Below are 7,492 nucleotides of genomic sequence, written 5' to 3'. Positions count from 1 at the left end.
TTTTTGAATTTTCATTATTTTTTTATACCAGTATAAAAATTAGAACTTTTTTTAATGTTAATTATTTTTTTATGCCAGCATAAAAATTTGAAATGTGGTTTTTTTTTAATGTTCATCGATTTTATAACGGTATGAATATTTTAAAATTTATTATTTGTTTTTTTGTTTGTGTTTTTTTTGGAATGCTCAATATTTCTTTCTATACCAGTTTTATTTTAATTATTAATTATTAATTTAATTTTTGAAGATAATTTCATGCAAATGTTGACCGCGACTGCGCTTCAAATGGTCCATCCGCTTAGTCCAATTTTGGCATACTCTTTCCAATGTTTCGGCCGGTATCTGACATATAAATGCTTTAATGTTGTCTTCCAATGCGTTAATTGAAGCATTGATAACACCGGCACACAAAAAAAAAAAAGTGGGGAGTACTTTTGACTAGACCCATATATCCCTATGTATTTTGACGCGCTGAATCCGAATTCGGTGTCCGTTTTGCCCGTACACCCCCAACATTTTGATTAAATAGGCTAAAACCGTGAAAACCGTGAAAAACCGTGAGAAATCGCTGAAAATCGCCTTTTTATACGTTGGTAAATGTTAAAAAGTTTTCTTACGAGTGTATTATACCTGATTTCAGTGTGTTTTGACGCACTGAATCCGAATCCGGTGTTTGTTTTGCCCGTACACGCCCAAAATTTTGATTAAATAGGCTAGTTCATGGATAGTTTTACTACTGAAGAAACCTTGGCATATGAATCTATTCTTTTGCTTGTACTTGCGACCAGGGCACCTCCACGAGGTGACGGTGGGCAACAGAGCAATCTGGCGGAGCTCTGGGTTAACGGCTATCGTGCCGTCATGGCAAGTACAAGCAAGTGCTTTACGATGCAGGGGAGGGATACCCCAGTATCGGCGACTGGTCAGGGTGAGAAAGCGGGCATCCAGCGACCGCAGCTCTACATTAGTGGGTAACTTGGCTTCTCTAGAGTATAATGCTACAAGAAATAAGATACATACTTGTAACAAAGATCGAGATTCATTCTGTTCCATCTGTGGCGAATTTGAACTTGCAAAATATCGCAAACCTTTAACTGAAAAGTTGAAATCTGTTTACAGCAAATGCTTTGGTATAAATATTACGAAACAAGGCGAAGGGTGTATGCCTTACAAAAACTTGGGTTGTTTAATGAACTTAAAATTGCACTTCTTACACTCTCACCTCGACTACTTTCCTGAAAATCTAGGAGATTACAGTGAAGAACAAGGTGAACGATTCCATCAAGACATAAGTGAAATGGAGAATCGGTATCAGGGAAGATGGGATGTCAACATGATGGCGGATTTTTGCTGGATGTTACAGAGAGACGAAAAAAAGAAGAACAAGAAGAGAAATAGAAATCCATTACATAGATCGTTTGAAGAAAAAAGAGTACGTTACAAAAGAAGAAGAACAGTGTAAGAGCAGCATTTCTCACATATTTTTCTATCTCTATCATAAGCACTCAATGAAAAATAAATGAAAAAAATTTATCATTTTCTTTATGCAATCACAGTCGCATATGTACAGTTTATGCAAAATCTGTAGTTAAAAGCAAAACGAACACCTAACTCGTATTAGGCACATTAAAATGAACTAAAATCATGTATAACACACTCACAAGAAAACTTTCGAACATTTACCAATGTCTACAAATGCGATTTTCAGCAATTTTTCACGGGTTTTCGCGGTTTTTCGCTATTTAATCAAAATTTTGGGGGTGTACGGGCAAAACAAACACCGGATTCGGATTCAGTGCATCAAAACACACTGAAATCAGGTATAATACACTCGTAAGAAAACTTTTTAACATTTACCAACGTATAAAAAGGCGATTTTCAGCGATTTCTCACGGTTTTTCACGGTTTTCACGGTTTTTCACGGTTTTAGCCTATTTAATCAAAATTTTGGGGGTGTACGGGCAAAACAAACCCCGGATTCGGATTCAGTGCGTCAAAATACACTGAAATCAGGTATAATACACTCATAAGAAAAGTTTTTAAAATTGACAAACGTCTATAAATGCGATTTTCAGCGATTTTTCATGGGGTTTCACGGTTTTTCGCTATTTACTTAAAATTTTGGGGGTGTACGGGCAAAACGGACACCGAATTCGGATTCAGCGCGTCAAAATACATAGGGATATATGGGTCTAGTCAAAAGTACTCCCCACTTTTTTTTTTTTGTGTGCCGGTGTAATTGGCTGAATAAACATGAGCTTTAACATTGCCCCACAAAAAATAATCTAAAGGCGTTATATCGCACGATCTGGGCGGCCAATTGACAGGTCCCGAACGTGAAATAAAATGTTCACCGAACTCGCCTCTCAACAAGTCCATTGTTACGCGTGCTGTGTGGCATGTGGCACCGTCTTGCTGAAAGTCAAGCTCTTGCATTTTGGGCAAAAAAAAGTTGGATATCATTTCACGGTAGCGCTCACCATTCACAGTAACGTTACGATTCGCAGCATCTTTGAAGAAGTACGGTCCAATGATACCTCCAGCCTATAAACCGCACCAAACTGTGACCTTTTCTAGATATATTGGTAGCTCTTGCAATTCTTCTGGCTGATTGTTCGTTTGTAAGACGATTCATGATTAAATTAACGACCAAACTAAAGATGTTTGACAGTGAAACAAAACACGAAACGTGCGTCAGCTGTTTAAACCAACTGTTTAAAAAGATAATAGCTAAAAAATCACCCGTCATGTAAATGGAGTTTTCAAATTTTATGCAAAACGAAAGAAAAAATAAGAAAATTTGCACAAATTTTTCATTCCAATATTTTTAATTCGAATTTTTAGAAAGACTTTTTGCATGCAACACATTCAACATTCGTTGATTTTTATAATTTTTTTCGTAAAATTTGCTACATATAACGAAGGCACAAATTTTTTTATTTTTATTCGGAGTTAATGATTTTGTCGTGGTGTCTACATGTAACAATTCAGGTTTTTCGTTGTGGAAATCAATCACAAATACCTCTTTTATATACCGAATTTGTAGGTTTGCAGCGGAGTGTCTGATTTGAATAATATCAAAATAAATTTATAAAAAAAAATTGTAACAAAAAACATTAATTATGCCATTATTCGCTGTATGAGATGAGAAAATTGTATTTAACAAACTTATTTATGTGAAAAAAGAAGAAGAAGGAAACCCATTATATGCCAATTTTATGTAAATAACAACTTCTAATAAGTATTAACCTGAGCAAAATTGTGTACAGTAATCGTAAGGCTCATAAACACCGTTAAGGTTGAATTCAGATGTTCTATTAAAGGTGTTGTTTTTTGGTTTTTAGAATACGTAGTTAATGAAAATGTTGTGTTTGTGTAGTAGTGAAATAGTAAACAACTAACTGTAAAAATATGCAACTAATTAAAGCACCCTTTATTGATGAGGTGTGGCGTAGAAATAGATAAGACTAATTAAATTGGAATAAAGAAGAAAGATACAAACGACTAAATGAAGAGAAACAAAAAACACACACACACTGTTATATGTATGTATATCAATGTAAATACATGCGTAAGATTATCAATACTTGATTTCAAAAGTCTCACTAGTAAACGAAATAACCTTTCCAAAATGTTTTAGCACATAAAGATTTAGTTTTTCTTTTTTTGTTTTCAAACACCATATGTAATATTTTTTGTACATTCGTATATGCATATGTACGTTGGAATTTTTGCTGGCTCGTTTTTAGCTGGTTGTAAAATTTGAAACATAATTAATTAAAATTTTTTCAAATATATATTTAAATTATATTTTTGTTTAGAAATATATTTTTTTTAATTTATTTTTTTTAAACTTTTTTTAATTACATCCTGTTAATTATATTTTTTCATTTTATATATTTTTTTTAATTCTTTTTTTGATTATATATTTTTTAATATATTTTTTCATTTTATATACATTTTTTTTCTTAATTATATTCTTATTTTAATATTTTTTAAATTATATTTTTTCATTTTATATATTTCTTTTAATTCTTTTTTTGATTATATATTTTTTAATATATTTTTTTCATTTTATATACATTTTTTTTCTTAATTATATTCTTTTTTTTAATATTTTTTAAATTATATTTTTTCATTTTATATATTCATATATTTTTATATTTACATATATATTTTAAATTCTTTTTTTTTGGTTATATTTTTTTTTAAATATCACTTTTTAATTATTATTATTTTTTTCATATATATATATAATTTTTAATAATACCCTTTTTAATTTTCAGTTTACTTTATTTTATTTTATTTTTAATGCCCACACCCGAGTTATAATATTAACCTAGCATTTAATTGATTTGTTATTAATGCCAAAAAGTGCCTCAATAATTTGTTCAACACTCATTTCATCCAATTGTTACATTTACAAACATAAATGCATACACAAATCCATGCATACCTTTCAAGTGTTAAACTTTACTTCTTTTTATGTAGTTATACAAAAAATTTTCAAACAAATTCAAATGTACATATATTTTAACTGTAAGTGTAGGTTAATAAGTGTAGTTAATTTTAATACAAACGCAAATGAGTGTAAAACAGAAAATTATGTTTACAAAAAATATACAGACATAATGAAGAATATTTGAAAAATAAAAAAAAATACTTATATAAAAAAAGGTGGCTTTTAAATGGAACTTGAAGCGGTAAGTAGAAAATAATTTGCAAAGAAAAGTAATTATAAATCAATTTTTTACCATACAAATACATTTGGAAGTATTTGCTTAAAAAGGTATGAAGGGGAGGGAAGATAAATTTTATATTAATTTATTTTTATTTTTTATTGTGAAAATCATTCTAAAAACTCAAGTACAAAAGAGAATAATTAAAAATAACATCAGAAATTTAATTCGAAATTTGCTTGAAAGAGTATGACAGAGAAATCAATTTTAAATTACATTTTTTATTATTTTAAAATTATTCTAAAAAGTGAAATGCATTAAGGAAAATTAAGTAAAAAACAATTTAAAAAATACTGCTCTAATTTATATATAATTTAAAATTTAATTTATTTAAAATAAAAAAAGAAAAATCAATGTGGGGAAAATTTCCAAACTCTCGAAGCAGACACATTTGCATATACCTTCTGCTCAAATATGAACGAGACGTTATCAATAAAGCGGTCCGCGGATGACATATGGCAAAAATAAATTTTTCGTTTTTTGGTAGGACTCTTATAAGCTTACATGGCAAATGAACAAAGAATTTGTTTGAAATTTTGTTATTCCAACAAAATTTCGGCTTCAGACGCCTTAAAAATGTTGCAGACAACCTATGGGGATTCTGCTCTATCGCGTGCGCGTGTTTTCCAGTGGAACAAATCGTTCAAAGAGGGCCGTACATCGGTTGAAAACTTGCCTCCTGACCGTCGTCCAGCAACATCAGTAAACGACGAAAACATCGGAAAAGTAAAGGAAATTGTGCTTGAAAATCGCACAAATCGCAAAATCGGTTAACGCTGAATATTATTTAGACGTTTTAAAGGGTTTGCGCGAGAACATTCGTCTTAAAAGGAAGGAATTGTGGGACAACAAGTAATGGTTCTTGCATCACGATAATGCACCAGCTCACACATCACGTCTTGTTCGCGATTATTTGAACAAAAATAATGTTAATATCGTTCCGCAAGCACCGTATTCGCCTGATATGGCTCCATGTGACTTTTTCCTGTTTCCCAAGCTCAAGTTGCCGCTCCGTGGAAAACATTTTGAGACAATTGAAGTCATAAAAGAGAATTCGAAGAACACACTCGAGCTTGACTTGTTTACAGTAGCACAGAAAACAAACTATGTGACATATCACGCTGAAATTTGCCATGTAAGCTTATAACAGTCCTACCAAAAAACCAAAAAATTTATTTTTGTCATATGTCATCCGCGGACCGTTTTATTGATAACGTCTCGTTCATATTTGAGCAGAAGGTATATATTTTTTTTTTTGAAAATCATTCTTCAAATTAAAATAAAATAATGAATAATTAAATAACAAATAACATAAAAACTTGTAAGCAAACTTTTTTTGAAAATGTTTGAAATGAGATAAATTTAAAATTAGGTTTTTTTAATTTTAAAATCCTTCTAAACATTTATGTAATTATATTAATAGAAAAATTAAACAAAAAATAACAAAAATATTTTGCAAATATTAAATTAAAAAATAACATAAAAAATTTGCACCAAAATTTGTTTAAAAAAATGTGGAAGAAAGAACCAAATTTTATATACATATATTTTTTTTTTAATTTGAATATCGTTCTTAAAATTGAAACCCAAGAAAGAATAGTTAAATAACAAATAACATAAAAAAATGTATCCAAAATTTGTTGAAAAAATATGGAAGAAAGATAAATTGCAAATTAATATATGTATATTTTTTTAATTTTAAAATCATTCTAAAAACTAAAACAATATCACTCACACATGGAAACGTGCTGAGTGTGTCTATGGTAAAATATCTCAAATTTTCAAATGGAAACGTCAGATGGCACCTGAGAACACTGAAAGTGCCCAAGGCCAAAAATATAAACAGAGACCCTCGTATTCGATTTTTCCAGTTTTGACTGTCGCAATGTGCGTAATTAACACTCGGATCTCAAATTTCACATGTCGGCGTTTTGTGGTTGAATAAACCATAAAATAAAAATATGGAAAAATAAACCACAAAATAATAACTGAAAAAATTGTACAATGTTTAACTGCTTAATAAGTGTTAATAAGCAATGAATCTATGTATATGAATGTAATAAAGAGTGGATTTTTCTACAAATAGACATACTTGTTTCTTTTTTTTAATTTTATTTATTCTAATTCTCTATTAAAACAAAGGTAAAGTCCATTACAGGCCTCGGCAAATGATAGCACATCAAGATTTTTTACAATTTTAACTAATTTTCCTTTTCTTGATTTCTTTATAAAAATATAGCTCATAGTTTAACAAAAACCATATAAATAAAAGTTTCAAACTCAATACAAAAATTAAAAAAAAAAAATCCGCAAGCCTTACATCACAAGTCCACGGTTTTTCATTAGAATTTCTAGAACGATTTTTGGTATGCAATTTTTTAGCCCTTTAAATTTGAGTATAATAAAGCGTAAGTTTGAAATTGCTAAAAAATCTCATTGATTTATTATAATTTTTTTCCTCGACGTTGATGCGCATTTTCTCCACATAAAGAAAGAATGCCTTTTGCCCAAGAACAAACAAAAACATGCTCTTATTTTCCGTAATAATTCATTTAGCAAATAGGTAAGAACGCACGAGATGCAAGTTTTTCGTCACTTTCGTCAAGTACGTAGCACACACACGCGGCCGCTACTATGCGGAAGAATTTGATCTACATAAGTGAATAAGTGGCGATCTTACCAACACACACGCTCTTTAACCCACTTGCATTCGCCAATAACCCAGTAAGCAAAAGCTTAGGACTTTTTCAAAA

This window comes from Anastrepha ludens, chromosome 6, assembly GCF_028408465.1.
Source record: "Anastrepha ludens isolate Willacy chromosome 6, idAnaLude1.1, whole genome shotgun sequence".
Lineage (NCBI taxonomy): Eukaryota > Metazoa > Arthropoda > Insecta > Diptera > Tephritidae > Anastrepha > Anastrepha ludens.
The sequence above is the reverse complement of the archived record's forward strand: the minus strand, read 5'-3'. Positions refer to the sequence as shown.